General features: G+C 41.0%; 1 long non-coding RNA gene across 1 annotated transcript; it reads right to left on the reverse strand.

Annotated features, from left to right (window-relative positions):
- Nucleotides 1–13,625: 13,625 nt before the first annotated feature.
- Nucleotides 13,626–14,298, reverse strand: LOC125754454 (uncharacterized). Its single transcript, XR_007408714.1, has 2 exons — nucleotides 13,975–14,298; nucleotides 13,626–13,854 (listed from the first exon to the last, which is right to left on the reverse strand). It is a non-coding gene; the product is annotated as an uncharacterized LOC125754454 (long non-coding RNA).
- Nucleotides 14,299–16,556: the final 2,258 nt, after the last annotated feature.

Consider the following 16,556-nt stretch of genomic DNA (forward strand, 5'->3'; position numbering starts at 1 on the left):
ATTGACATTAGAAGGCATCTGTAAATTAAAACTATATTTATTTTATTTTTTTGCTAGAGAGTTATCTGAAATAATGCTACTCAAATATTATGGAGGTTTCTAATAATTAGAATTTTGGTGATTAAAAAAAAACCCTAAACTTCTTACATTCTTAGAAATCATTTTTTAAATTATATAATTAGTAAATAAAAGACTATATATATATTTTTTCCTGAAACATACTAGTGGTGAGAGGATAAATCTTTTAGACTTTGGAAAGCATATATGTGATTTGGAGTGGAAAGCATCCTTCTGTTGCATATTCAACCTCTATAGAGTAATGCTTTCTCATTTAAATAAAACTCCAATAACTTTCTTTTCAATTAGCCAAAAACTTACTTGCAAAAACTATCTTTTGTCAAAAAGTAAAATTAAATTTATGAACATCAGATTTAATATGACCACAAAAATTCAGGAAAAATTATCACAAATATGGCAGGAAACTGGTTTCCTTAACATTTAAAGTCTCACCATATGGGGGCCGCTGAGTGGCAGCCTGGTAAGCATCTGACTCTTGGCTTCTGCTCAGGTTATGACCTCAGGGTGGTGGGATCCAGGAGCCCGGGGCAGACTCCATGCTCAGCCCCGAGTCTGCTTAAGACTCTCTCTCCCTCTGCCCCTTCCCTCCTCCCAAATAAATAAATAAACCTTCTTAAAATAGTTTCATCATATATATATATATATATATATATATATACACATATACTCAATAAGAACATAGGGCATGAATAGAAAGTGTTAGAAGAGGTAAAATCAGAGAGAATAATCAATAAACATTTTATAAACTATAGGACTTGAAGAAGTTGAAGATAAAATATTAACACCACACCTTTGACTTTCAAATTTGAGCTATTTATTTTTAGACATTTATTTATTTATTTTAGAGAGAGAGAGAGAGGAAGAAAAAGTGAGACCGCGTGAGTGGAGGTGGGGCAGAGAGAGAGGGAGAGAATCCTCAAAAGACTCCACGCTGAGCAGGAACCTGATGCAGACCTTGATCCCAGGACCTGAGCCGAAACCAAGAGTCAGACATTTGGCCAACTGAACCACGCAGGCGCCCCAAGTTTGGCTGTTATAAAGTAATAATTCACAGACTTTAAGACTGAGGTTAGAAAGACAATCCTCACTGTGTTCTTACAAGTTTGAATGTTGGAACAATGTTAAGGAAAATGTTTTCTAGTATAATCAATTCTTTGAAAAACTAATCTTTCTTACAATGTGTTCCAAAACTTAGACTTCTAGGAATTTATCCTAAGGAGAAAGATATTCTGGCAATAGTACTGAAGCTTTTGGTGGCCTGGTAGGACCGTGGTGAATAGAGAGACTCCAGAAAGAGGCCGCCTGAGTTTGAACCTTAGCACTGCCACTTTCTAGTTGTGTGATCTTAATCTCTCTATGCCTCAGTTGCTCATCAGCAAAATAAGGATAATTAAAGCCACAGCATTGTTATAAGGATTAAATGAGTCCATATAAAAATGTGATCAGAATAGCTATTGTAAACTGCTATGTTATGCAAATATCCCATAATAGAGTATTCAAAGCAGCAAACACTACGACAAAACTAAATGTCTGATAATAATGGGATGATGAAATAACTCATAGTACACACGTAGAATTATGAAGCCACTCTAAGATTTTTCTTGACATGAGTAAATGTCCACTTATAGACAACACTAAGGGATTAAGGCAGGTTATAAAAGTTACCAAAAGCAAGGCTTCAATTAGTCCTAAGAATAAGTAAATATTCTTAAGGTAAATATTCCCAAATGTTTGGGGCACCTGGGTTGCTCACTTGGGTAAGTGGCTGCCTGTGGCTCAGGTCATGATCTCAGGGTCCTGGATTGGAGCCCTGAGTCTGGCTCCTTGCTCAGTGGGGAGTCTTCTTCTCCATCTGCCTCTCCCCTACTCTTGCTCTCTCTCTCTCTCTCTCTGTTAAATAAATAAATAAATAAATAAATAAATAAATAAATAAATTCCTAAAAAAATCCAAAATGTTTATAGGAATCTAATGAATTATGCACAATATGTTTTCCATGTTAATTGAATTTTACAAGTTTATATTGCACCAAATTTTTATGTTGAACATGTATTGACTTAATAATCAAAAATTAATAATTAAAAAAAACCTAAGTCACTCACAAAATACACAGTAGCTGCTTCCTAATCGCAAATGTATTTTTCTGGAATTTAATGATTCATGAATAATTGATTCTTGGCTACATGTTAATTTTATTTATTTTTATTTTTTATTATTTTTTAATTTATTTTTTACTTTTTAATTTTTTTTATTTTAATTTTAGAATTTAATCAAGTGACAAATATATCCTGGAATATTCAGACTAATAGATTTATTTTCTTTTTAGTGTTGGGCAAATTTCTTAGCAGAATGAATGTGGAAGGTTGAAAGGATTATCAGGCAAGATTCTCCCTCTCTGGTTTCTTACAGGCCTGCTACCTTCTTCACCACATACTCTAAATATACTTATAAAAAGAAAAAATACAAATTCCACTGAAAGAGACCTTCTAATTGTATACCTGAGAGGAAAGAATCAGCATGAGAGAGAATCGAAACAATCTGCAATCTGTGGTCAGAAGACAAACAAAAGCTAAGAAGAAATTTCAACTATTTCCTCTTGGTTTGTTATCTCAGGTGCAAAACAACAGGAGCCATCAATTTTAATTGAGAAATGAAAACTGTACTTACTTTCATGTGGAGAACATGCCTAATATAATATATCAAGACAATATTAAGAGAGGGAAAGAGAAGAGAAGCAGAGAAATAGGGAATGTTTTACTTCATATATGATCATACAATTTTTAGATGAGAAAAACAATAGCTAAATCAATATCATAAGGTGCCATATCTTGTTATCTTAAAATTTGCATCCTATTTGTAAAAACCCAGCGAGGATACTCTAGCTTGCTTCGAACAGATTGGGGGTAAACAGATTACATTTCTTTCTACCCACGGTCTAGGCCATAAGTTTTATTAAAGCAGTTTCCTTATTGTTTCACAACTCTGATAATCTGTTTCAAATACAGATCTGTTCACACATTTTTATAGGAGTCATAAAGCAGTACTTCTATTTCAGATGGCATCTAGCGACCACCCCCCGAAAAAGTCTCACTTAAACTTTGGGCTGAAACATCCTGACGAGGTCACGTCTTCAAAACAATGATTTACGGACAAGTTAATTGCAGATTGTGGGGGAGATAACCGTCTAACTTATAAGGGGAGTTGCTTGGAACGAGGGGGATTACTTATGACAAATCAAAGCCTTAGAAAGACATGAAAGAGGCAGCCTAAGACAGAGACACAGGGCACAGGGACAGTTCTCTCCTCATTGGCTCAAAACGAGGCTTTGGAGCAATAAAAACCTTGGTTGCGGCCTCTGCTCCTGAGTGAATTCCCTTGTACGCTGACATTTCACACTCTCTTCACCTGAAGCAATAAGCAGAGCCGTGATAGTGCTATTTAATAAACTTTTGATAATCTATGGAAGGAGAAGACAACCTTTAAAAAACGATCTTTTTATCTTTTAGGTAAAAGTCTGAAATATATGAATTTTATCTTTGTCCTTTTATTTTTTTTTTTTATCTTTGTCCTTTTAGATAAAAACGATACATCTATAAAACAAGAGCACGGTGCTCTCAAACATGCTAATGTGAAGAACAAAAAAGAAATCTGTGGATGTTACTAAGAGAAGAGAAAAGTAACTCTGGAAGAGAGTTAGAAGATCAAACTGGGGACATTTCCTAGAAATAGAGGAAAACAATAAAAATTAAGAGAAAGAACATGAGAACGTGATCACAGGTACAGGCTCATAGGTACAACGTCTGAAAAGCCAGAGTTTAGGCAAAGAGAAGGGAGGCCTCCGTGAGCACATGCAACATCTCCAGTCACAGAGACATAAAGTCGGGGAGGCCAGAGTAGTTCATACACAATGAATTAAAAATAGAGCCAAAGTAAGGCCATTGTCATACAACCTCAGAGGAGAGTGAAGAAGAAGATCCTGCAGATTTGGGGCTGCACGGGCTGGACATTTGTGTCTTTGCAAATGCGTACTTTGAAAATCTAAGGCCCGAGGAAACAGTGTTAGGGGGTGAGGCCTTCGGGAAGTACGTGGGTCGAGAGTGGGGAGCTCTCCTAATTGGGATTCGTGCCTGGTGACAAAGGCCCCTAATGTCCCCTCAGGCCTCCTGCCCCACCAGGCTACCACCACAGAGAAGTCTGCGGCCCAGGACGGCGTCCTCCCCGGAGCGCTGGTGCCCTGACGGCAGATGTCCGCCTCCAGAAATGTAAGAAATAAATTTCTGCTGTTCATAAGCTACTCCCTCTATGGCATTTTGTTACAGAAGCCCCCCAAAAAGACCGAGATACTTCTGGAAGGATGGTGACATCCCAATTCTCTCTGTCTCGCAGAGAAAGTCTCTGGGACGAATGTGGACAGGATAAAATATTCAAGGGCACATCGAAAGCTGAGAGACAATGCACTTTGTCTTCCAAATCCTGGGGGAGAGGGGTTTCTTCAACCCGGAACCTAAAATTAGCTGAATACCAGTCACGTTACAGAGCAAAGCACGCACAGCTGCTGACATCGGGGCACCGTGACCAGTTGTCCTTCACGTAACCATCCTCAGGGAGCCTGGGGAGACACACGAATGTGAACAAGCAGAACGACCAAGAGGCGGGCTTCGGGGTAGGCTTCGGGCACACCCGCACCTGTGGGTACCCTGCTCATCTCAGTTCGCTAACAGCAAAGTATTCAGGACCATTCGTGTGATATACTCAGATGGGAAAGTGAGAAACAGCTGAAAACTTGCCTAGTTCTCTAACTATGGTTTTTAGACGTAATTTCTTCTAATCACGGGCCTATTATTTGATTTATCCAACACTTAACCACATGACTGTAGAAATTACTTTTCTTTAGAAATCTTTGGAATAGTACACAGTATTTTTATGATTTAAGTTCTTTTGATGCTGAAATTAGATTTGCTTTTCAGGAGTCTGGCCATCTTTAAAAGAAATAATTCTCAGCCATCTTGCACATGCTATAAACTGCTAAATGACTACAGGAAACTCTCATTTATAAAGTTCTGAGTCCAGCTGTTTTCCATTGTCATGTTTCATGTACAGACTTGCTTACAAGGCACTAAAATAGAATGCTGTGACTCATGCGGAAGTGTTTCTTTGTATTCTGAAGCTTGTTCGAACATAGTCATAACAGGGCCAACCGATTGTCTTAGATAAGGAAGACAAATTCATCAAGTTGTACAGCTCACGTGGACTCTCGGTGGAGCACACTTTGGGAAACAAGACTTTAAACCACATAAAACTTCAATGCCCTTCGGCATCAGCTTCTTTCCTGCCATCTAGAAGGGCCGGTGTTTCTTGCAAAAATCTATGTTAGTCTGAACGTGGATGATTTGCCCATTGCTCTGTCACTTCTGAGGACTGTTGAACTCCGAAGTAGCTCCATCGCTTGGGTGTGAGAAGTTACTGCCACACTACTCTCAAGGAAGACCTTGCCATCCAGTTGTAAGCAGGGCAGTCAGCTGACGACCATCCAGCTGTTAGCATCTTGAGGATTTGTCTCAACTTTTGAGCCAAGGCCCGGTACTTCCAGCGCGGCCCTTGCCAATGACTGAGCCCCGGAAGAGTAGAAGTGCTTGGTGGTTTCTGCAGCGACATTACCTGACCCGGCATGTTTGCTCTAGAATTCCCCCTTGGAGTTGGCTAAGTTTTGTCATAAATATATGATTGTCTGAAACTGCCTGCCCAATCCCTCTCCCTCGTATCTCAGGGGTTACCCCTCAATAAATGTCTAACATGTCCACCTCCATTTCAGCTTCTGATCACAGATTATTATAGACTCCGTATGCCCAACACCAAACATGCCCTTCTGAAACTTATTTGCACATTTGACGATGTGAGAGGAAAGATCTGTGCACATGGAGCCAGAGGATGTGGGTTGAAGTCTTGTTGCCTACACTTTCTAAGTTTATGAGTGGTCAAATTGTCTCTCCTGATTAGTGTCCTCATTGGCAAAACGAGCATTTCAGTCCCTCCATGTGCAGATGATGGCTTGAGGCTAACATGAAAGCGTGCGTGTGGTGGGGTTTGAGATTCCCTAGTGCCTGGGCTTACTAAATTAAATAAATTATCATCAAACTATAACTTCGTGTTTTAAAGTCTGTCATCCCATCCTGTCAGTATTTTTGTCCTTAAGTGTCAGAGAAATGGCCCAAATCACCTGGATCTGGACCTAAAAGGAAACATGAACACTCAGCCTCTGCACAGAGAATAGGGTCTCTATCTCCGGGCTTCTGAAGCAGAATGGATATGTTCTCACGTCAACGTGTTTGCAAAACTGTCCCAGCCTAGCGGCCCGGGGCCCCCATGCAGAGGTGAAGGACGTAGCACCTGTGCGCTCATTTTCCTCCGAGGCTCATGAAGGTGCCCAAGACCATGAGGAATCTGTGCACGGGAGCGATGGCGACAGCCCAGGAGGGGTGCGAGCAGCTGTTGGGGCTCAGAGACACTGTTGAGGAGGTGACAGTGAGCCATAGGGCGGGCGTGTGCTGTGGGTGTGCACGGGTACCTGCGGCCCAAGCACCCGGAGTGGGACAGGCCAGGTCCCAGGGGCCCCACCGTTCACACCGCGAGCCTGGCCTTCTGAGACGTGGGAAGAGAGCAGTGCAGTTAAAGACACGAGTGTGCTTCTTGGCAGGGAAGATGGTCCGGGGATGTAGTGTGTAGACGGGTGTGCGAGGAGACTAGACCGGGGCAGGCTGTTAGGATGGCTGGGCACACAGCCCTGCGAGCCCCGGTCGCTGCAGGCGTGGAAGGTGGGAGTGGGTGGTGGTGCCCAGGGTGGCTGGACCAGTGGACATGGGGTGCAGCGGTGCTGGGTCCAGGGAGGGCCTGGGCTGTAACCCGGCGGCCCAGAGGAGACGGCTTTCCTTGGGGAAGAGGGTCGGCTGAGGGCCGATTGTGGGCTGGGATGTGTGTGAACCCCCAGGGCCGTCTAGCTGGGCAGGGGCTGCTGATGCTCAGGAGCCCTGGGCCGCCAGGTCGTGGCCTCTGCAGCTGTGGGCCGTGAGGAAGGGGGGACGCTGGGGGAGCTAGATAGGCCTTGGAACAGGGGGACACTGGAGGAGCTCGGTGGGCCACGAGGAAGGGGGGACACCGGGGGAGCTCCGTGGGCCTCAAGGATCAGGGGGACGTTGGAGTTGCTCAGTGGGCCACGAGGAAGGGGGAAGATGCTGGGGGAGCTTGGTGGGCCGCAGAAAGGGGGGGGGGACGCTGAAGGAGCTCGGTGGGCTCGGTGGGCCGAGAGGAAGGGGCGGATGCTGGAGGAGCTCGGTGGGCCGCAAGGAACGGGGGACCCTGGAGGAGCTCGGTGGGCCGCAAGGAACGGGGGACCCTGGAGGAGCTCGGTGGGCTGCAAGGAACGAGGGGACGCTGGAGGAGCTCGGTGGGCCGCGAGGAAGGGGGGACGCCGGGGGAGCTCATTGGGCCACGAGGAAGGGGGGGATGCCCAAGGAGCTCGCCCTCCCACAGGGGCGACAGTCTGCATTCTCCGGAAACGGAGAAGGGAAGGAAGAGGATCTACCTATTTGTGACCCAAACTGAAAGGCAGTCCCTGGCTCTTCTTCCCCACGCAGCAAGACCGGCCGGAGAGCTTATTTCTGCCCTGGGAGTCAAGGTGAACTTGCAATCATAGGGATAAGAAGGAAGGTCCTTACTTGCTGCTACAACTCCTCGAACGCACTGTTCTCTTCCACGAGGAGTTTTGACATGAAAAGAGGGCTGAGTAGTCCCATTTCCCCCAGTCTGAGGTTTACAGGGAACCCCCTGGCAATGAGAGCCTCCGGAGAAGCCCCGAGCCGACTCCCGGCTGCGAACCCGCGGCCTCGGCCTCAGGATGGGCACCGGCCTGCCCCGCCCAGGCGCTTCCCTTCCCTCTGTCCCTGCAGTGGGAACACGGAGAGGAGCTGCACTGGGGCTCTTCTCTTCGGAGAACAGGCTTCTATCGGGGGAAAGTGAATCCCCTTGGAAATAAAATAATTAAAACACAATGACCTCTACCTGCACGACTTTCTTAGGGTCTTACAGGGTGCTTGCCCTGGTCTCACGGAGCATGTGGTACCTTAACTGCCCCTCCTTTGACCCTTGTTCTCCGGAACATCACAGAATTAACCGTATCATGTCTCACAGCCAATTGAGAAGATCACAAGCACATTCTCCTAACTTTTAGTTACTAGCATCTATCATTAGTTTGCATTTGAAGTCACCATTTAAATTGATTCCAAGTGACAACGTTACTGCAACAATCTCACGATGCCTAGATCCGTATCTTTACTTAATAGGAGGAAACCTGGAGCTTTCCCGAACACCATCTATTTACTAGGTGCTTCCAAAACATAAGACCATACATTTTATATCTTTTGTTTCATCTAAATTGCCAGCACTATTTTAAGATGGGTTTGCTATATCCCTTACTTTTTGTGTGTGCTTAACCTATAGACAAATTGGGGTATGTCCGGGATGCTGGCAAGGTCTGCTCTCCACAGGCTTCAAGTGTTCCACTGCTGGAGAGAAACGAGGATGAAATAAGATAAAATTATTCTACTCAGATCCAGAGAAATGCAATTTGTATTTAACTATCTTTGCGTTGACTTCGCCGGAACAGCGAAAGACAAGCCGATCTTAACATCCCAGTCTACAAAGATGCTGATTTAAGGAGAAGTGTTGGAATGTGACATTTCTGCAAGTGTTTCTATGTGTTTTGAGTTCTTTTTTTTTTTTTTAATAAACATTCTGGAATCATGCGAAGAAAAATAAAGATACTTTTGGGAGTGGGAGGGCTGCTCTGAGCATCATCACTTTCCAAATTCTCAATATCTCTTCGAGTGTGACCTACATCATTTATGAATAAAATGGTATAAAGAAGAAAACAATCTGCTGGACCACTGAAGTTGGCCTCTCAAGACTGTAGGAAGCGGAGTGGCCTCGCCTGCGCATCCCACTCACAGTGAATAAGCAAGCAGGGATGTATACCAGACGACTTATCTTTGACTATTTCTATCTTGGTTTCAACCTAAGCAAAACACACATCACCATAAAAATGTCAAATTAACCATTTAGAGAGCTTGATTAATTTATTTTTCAGTACGATTCCCACATGTGTGACTCATGAGAAAAAACCCTTTTGCGTGAGAACATTTAGGGAGTAGCCATAATTGCTAGAGTTTTGTTCAAGTATCAAGTCAGTTGTAAAACAGTCTGTAAATCTAAGGGTTAGATGTTTAGGGAAAGCTTATCAGGTGATATATTAGTTTTAAGGGGACTTTGAGGTGAATGTCCTATAAATATACATCTTTAAAAAGACCATCAGAACATTTAATAGCCTGTTAATTATCAAGATGTAGTTTAAACTGTCCTTTAAAGGTCAAATTGTTTGGTCATTGAAAAATCAATTAAAATATAAATAAATGTAAAAATAAAGCAAAATCAGTAAAGCAGTAAATTATCTTTTTAAATTTTGTTTCCAAAGAATTAGGTAAACTCAACTCATCATCTCTTCCTCTCCTTCAAAGAGTTGATGTCATATTAACTGGTGAGAAGAACTGAAACATCAAATGTCAATGCAAGAGTATATATTTCTGTGGGGGGAAGAAATGGGATCAACAAGAATGATGGCCAGACTGTATGGAATCAATTATACCTGGCAATAAAACTAAAAGGATAGTGTTTCTTTTGTGAAATATTTTCCACATTGGTTCCAGCCATTTCTGCATCATTAGTAACATCTGTGACAAAAAAAAAAAAAAAAAAATCAGTTAAAACAAGGAAGGAGAGGGGGCTGGGGAGAGAGAGAGAGAGAGAAAGGGAGAGGAGCTGTGACTAATCCATTTTCTTACTTCGTCTTCAGTTTGCCCCCGTGGTATTTTCCACCAACATGAAATCATAAAGGAAGCCGGGAGGCTCTAGATATGTAAGATGTTTTCTGCATTATACATGCGACTCGTCTGTGACACATTCTGCAGTGAATGTACTAAATGTGATTGTACTTTTACCCCCTTGTGGGGGGGGGGGCTAGCAACCCCTTGAGTGATCTGCTTCCTTACAGGAGGCTCAGCGGACACCACCACTTAGCCCCTCACTCCGGTACACTTTGGCACACTTTGTACAACAGCTACTGCTGCTGAGAGCCTGCATCACAGTCAGCAGATAAGGCTTCTGCTTCCCCCAACACTTGCATCAGGGTAATATTTTCAGTGTTTACCCCACTTACATAGGCAATTAGTTCTTCATGGGAAGTAAGTGTTATGACTTGTCCTACGCGTAAAAGGTATTTTCTTTTCCTTTGAGGCAAGGAGAATGAATCTTAGCTGGCCGCCACCCCCACCCCCGCCACCCCCCGAGCTGGGTGTTTTGGTGTGGTCCTGTGGGCAAAGAATTTCAGTGGAAATCCCACCTGACTGACAAAGAGTATTTGGGCCCCTGCTGAACGGCTGGATGTTTTCTTTAAAAACATTATTCCAACTACAACCTTTCAAGGTACCAGCGCTAATGCTTCAAGGAAGCCTATCTCTCCAGGGATTTTTACAAGAAGAAGAACACAAAGCATGTTCAATTTAATTTATCATGATTTCAGTTTCTACTATATGTGCCAGGCAGAGTGTTTAATACAGAGGCCCAAAAAAAAAAAAAAAAAAGCCCACATAAAATTTTAATAAAGAACCCAAAATACAAAATAAACTTCAATCTGGAACAAAATAAGAAATACCAGAGAGTGCACCTGTCTTTATGCCTGGCAGCCTATACATCGTGGGGTAAAACATGTCGCTAAAATTAATACCCTAATTTTGCGGTTCTTGGTTCCATAATATTTCAAGCAGTGGTTTTTTGGAAGCTACAGATTTCATATCTTAAGCAGTCAATCTTTTCAAAGGTTAACTTGGGATGAACCCACTATTATGGAGTCCGCATCATTATTATTGGAGTCCACACCACCATTATGGAGTCTATACCACTGTTATGGAGTCTACATCACCATTACAGAGTCTACACCAGTGTTATGGAGCCCACACCACCTTTATGGAATCTACACCACCGTTATGGAGTCTATACCACCATTACGGAGTCTACACCACCATTATGGAGTCTACACCACCATTATGGAGTCTACATCACCCTTAGGGAGTCTACACCACCATTATGGAGTCTACATCATCATTACAGAGTCTACACCACCTTTATGACATCTACACCACAGTCATGGAGTCTACAAGGAAGAGCAGTGATGGTGGACTCCTATGAGGCTAGGATAAAAAAGCAGTCATGTAAGGATTTCGTTTTTGCAGAAATCATATAACTGCCTACCAGAATCACATTCTAATTGCCTCCCTTCTTGAATTATCTGATAAAAACTGAAAACCTAACAGACCTCTTAATTTCTTCGATGTCAGGACATGAGTGTTAATAGAGCACATGGGTAGTGAGTCTAAAGGAAACATTATCTCGAGTAACGATCAGGACTGTTGTGGCCGAACGTGAATAATTTGAGACCGAGCATGTGTATCCTGGCTGGAAACAGTAAAATTTAAGAAATCTGCTAACACCAGGCTCGTAGAAAGATATCCCGAGGCTTTCCGCTAACAGAAATAATCTCACCTCCCACCATATAAACAATATTTTTCTTTGATCTGCGTTCTGTAGTTAAGTGCACGCCTCTGGTATTTCAAATATGCGAGCACGATAACCTGCTGAACGGTACAAACCCACAGACACTTTCAGCGGCCCTAACCACTGCACAGTAACATTCACTCTTGTTTTCTAATGTACAGACACTGACTATCTTTCTCTTCTATTAAATTTAAACATTTTAAAACATGGTTTTTCTCTCCTTTCAAAATTAAGTAATAGACTTTCCATTTCCCTTCCTTAGGCTAATAATGGTTGATTCTTAAGAAATGAAAAGGAAATCCTAGCTTCTCGGAGCCTGACACCTCAAGTACACATTATACTATATCTTATCCTTTAATTAGAATTATTTCATCTTTAAATATCTATGAATTGGTATATTTTAAACATTTCCCCCTGTTTTATCCAAACACAGGGATGCTTTGAAATACAGATATTGTGAGTATATTTTTTAATATGCCAGTGTGATTTTAGCGTAAAAATTTGAACAGCTCAATTACATTTAGAACTCAAACTTTTAAAATCCTAATGTAATATGTAACTGTTATTCTGAGTTTCTTAATGACAAGAACACCAAACACTTTCTGCATATTAGCTCTAGATTTTTAGATACCGACACCACAGATCATAACATCATCATAACACACAGACTTCCTATTTTTTTTTATTCTAGAGAATATGGAGTTGCCTTATGCACAAGCATGATAGGAATGTATGTCCTTTATTGGACGTGCCAGGGCACAGATAACAGAGGGAAAGTGTCTGGATGTTTCTATTTGTTATCAGTTGACAGACATTTGGCAAAAGGACTGAAGAAGATAGTGAGCTGTTGTATAACTCAAGGCAATAAAGATACACCTATTCTGTCATTTTCTTTCCTTCTTCCTCCCTTCCTCTCTCTACCCTCCTCTTTCCTTTTCTCTTTTTTTCTTTTCTTTTCTTTTCTTCTTTTCTTTTCTTTTTTCTTTTCTTTTCTTTTCTTTTCTTTTCTCTTCTCTTCTTTTCTCTTCTCTTCTCTCTCTTCTCTTCTCTTCTCTTCTTTTCTCTTCTTCTCTCCTTTACTTCCTTCCTTCCTTCCTTCCTCTTTCCCCACCCGACCAACAGAAGTGAAGCCTTAGTTGCTAAAGACTATCCCTTGGGTTAGATGGTGGCAGTAGGACAGATACACCAGAGTCATAATCTGCTTGAGTAAGGGCTACACTAGTCACTAGTCCCAGCACTTAGCCCAACTCACTCGATCACTCATTCTTGGCCTGGGCACAATTTGGACCGTTCCTGTTTATCCACCCAACCACTATGTATTGCATGTTACTGGAGATATTAAGATGAAAAAGCACATGTACTTAAGTTAATTGGCCTACATTCAGGGGGAGAGAGTTTGTACATAAACCTGCATGGTGGTGGAGTCCACGTGGAAAGCTGGTATTTCACCCACCACAACTTAGAAGCCGAAGCCAACACACCATCACGTACCAACCCTTTCATCATCATCACCAAAGCAATTGAAACTTTGGGAGGACTTTGGTATGTGATGAATTTTCTTTTTCTATATCCAGAATCCCTTCTTTAAAATCTGAGAGTTCTTTTTTATTTTCCAGGCTCATTGTCTCTCTTGTCTGCTCACTCCATGCTCTCCCTTCCTCCTCTCTAGTATCTTTTTTTTTTTAATGATTTTATTTATTCATGAGAGAGACACAGAAAGAGGCAGAGACACAGGGAGAGAGAGAAGCAGGCTCCCTGTGGGAAGCCTGATCTCAGGACCCCAGGATCATGCCATGAGCCACAGGCTGACGCTCAACCATGGACCCACCAGGTGCCCCATTTTTTTGGGTGGGGTCTGTCTTAGGTGTCAGTGACTTAGGCATAAGGAAGATTTAGCAATAAAATAAGGAAGCTGTTGAAGTTTTTGTAAATAACAAAAAAGATACACAAAAATAATAGTAATTCAGAGATCCTGGGTGTCTCAGTCGCTTAAGTGTCCAACTCTTGGTTTCAGCTCAGGTCATGATCTCAAGGTCGTGATGTCAGGCTCCAGGATGCTCAAAGCCAAGTTGGCTTGGAACTCTTTCTCCACCCCTTCTGCTCTCCCTGCTTCTCTTTCTCTAAAATAAAGAAATAAATCTTTAGAAAAAAATAATAGTAATTCATCCTTTCTGTAAACTTCTAATTTAATGCATATGCAAAACACTGAATGTCATAATAATTTTTATAAGTTTTCTTACATTTCAAAAATGAGCCTTTACGTTTCTATCAAAATCTTCAGTAATACCACTCAACATCACATTGATTATTACAGGGATGCCTGGGTGTCCCAGTGGTTAAGCATCTGCCTTTGGCTCAGGCCGTGACCCCGGGGTCCTGGGACTGAGTCCCGCACCAGGCTCCCCACAGGGAGCCTGCTTCTCTCTGCCTGTGTCTCTGCCTCTCTTTCTCTCTCTGTGTGTCTCTCATGAATAAATACATACATGCATACATAAATCTTTAAAAAATTGGTTAATAGATAGGTAGTTGTGCCATCTTAATTTCATTCTTCAATATTTAGGAATCTGGACTTGAAAAGAATACCAGAGAACAATTATTCATCTCATCATGAAGTCACTAAGGAATTCCATGACATCATAAATGCTTCTATGAATTTACAAAATTCCTAGTTACTTGAAACATTTTAAGTAAAATATTTGTTAAAAAATCGTAAGAAATTACAGACAGTAATATTTAGGTGTCATTCTCACGTAATGTGCGTAAGATGGCCATTCCTCGATGGCATTTTTTCAGCCCAGCAGAGTTAGAATCAGTTTTCTTCTTCCTTCCCACCACTGAACCTCTTACAGGGTCTACCACTTTTGTCCTAGCATCTTTGTTTGTTGTACAAATGTCTGCTTCTCCAGCCAGTTTTTTGGGGATAAACTCCATCATGGTTATTTTGTCTTTCTCTAAAATCCATAACAAAGTGTATACCACATACAGAATGTGTAATAAATACTTGCTGACACAAACATGGGACTGACACAAACATTGGATTTTAGACCTGCAAAGTGAAGGAGCCTCGATAGGAAAAATGATTACATTATAACTGCGACTGTTTTAACAGTTTTTTAGGAATTATTTAAACTACATCTTTGTTTTTCAGAGTTGATTTCCAAGCCAATCAACATATATATTTCAAATGTTTCTATCTTGCTTTAGTAAGAAGAAAAAAACAGGGATAACTATCAATACGCTGTATTATCCAGAATAACATTTTCATTGCCATCTAACTGTAATAAGGGAACATGTTTTTTGAGTATAATACTTCAATTCAGAAATATGAGTAAATAATTGAATAAATGAATTAATAATTCAGTCCATTCTGTGAGTGTAAAACAATACCACCTGCAGATAATGACCGAGAAATTCAAGATCTATACTCTCAAATAAAGCAATTTACATTCTAGGTAATTCGTGTTTTCAACATATTTTTTTAGGCAAGATTCCTTACTAAATATCTGGCCAGTTTCTGTCCTGACCCCCTCCAGAAATTAGCATAAGTCCCAACTCAGATAACTGCTTTTTACCTGAGTCCACAGGGAGGGTACAAGTGTCTGTCTTTGAAAAATTACAATTTAATACAGGTTGTTTTATTCATGTTAGGGAAAGGCACGTTGAACCACTTTAATCATTCAGTGAATACTTATTAACTTGCCTTTCAGTAAAAGAGGGTATCACTCGCATTTATTTAGACCTGAAATAAAGTCATAGGCTGTATGTGCGCTACACCTCGATTCTGAAGCATAGTACATATGTAAAATAAATTGTATGTCTTTGGATTCCTTGATTTAACATATATGCAATTTCACATTTTCTTTAATTTAGTGACTTTTTCCTAATTTTTAAAATTAGTTGTGATTTTCTTGTAACATCAAGTCACTTTTACAACTGTGGGAACATCTAAGAATATTTCCAAAATTCTTCATCTGATAGTTTGGTTCAGAAAAATGTTTTTCTTGCCAGGTACTGTGTGTAGTAGATGCTGGAGATAAAAGAAAGGGGAAGGTAGTTTCTCAAAATGCTTACAGCTATGATATTTTATATATATCATGTTAGACACAAATGATTAAAAGTAAACAGCATGGGAAAGATGATCAAAACTACTAATGTGAATGATTTTGATTCTAATTTTTCTCAATGGTAAAGTTGACTTAGCTTCAAATTCTTGTTTTTCTCCATATGAAACTCCAAGATGGTTAGCATTGAGAGGCGACATGGTTAACAGTCCAGGTTCCACAGGCAGATCTGTCTGGGCGCCACGAATCCTTCTTCACCATTGGTTTGGGTAAACTGTGCGAATTACCTGACTTCCTCACTGCCCAATGCACACACGGCAAGGGACACGTTGTGTTGCTATGTGGCCTACATGAGAGGTGGTTTTGCATGCAAAGAGCTTAGCACAGTATCTGGCACATACAGGCACTCATTAAACACTAACTATTTAAAAAAAATTATAAAAAAATAAAATGAACACTAATTATAATTTTATGAATATAGAATGTTGACATAGATGCTTATCATTAATGTAAGCTATAGCATTTATTTTTGTATCTTGTTTTTTGTCTTTTTCTATATTCTCTAATTCCTAGTAAATAAGACAATCTTATAGAAATAAAAATCTTTTAAGAGGCCTTCCAGAAAACATAATACATTCTTGACACATTCTTCATTTTCATGATTGACATAAATTTATGGAAATTATAAGGAGTTGGATAGCACACAATAAAAAAAAGGTAACCTTTTGAACTTACATTCTTAATATTCCTAATTACAAAAT

Source organism: Canis lupus, chromosome 36 (assembly GCF_003254725.2).
Source record: "Canis lupus dingo isolate Sandy chromosome 36, ASM325472v2, whole genome shotgun sequence".
In the NCBI taxonomy this organism is placed as follows: Eukaryota; Metazoa; Chordata; class Mammalia; order Carnivora; family Canidae; genus Canis; species Canis lupus.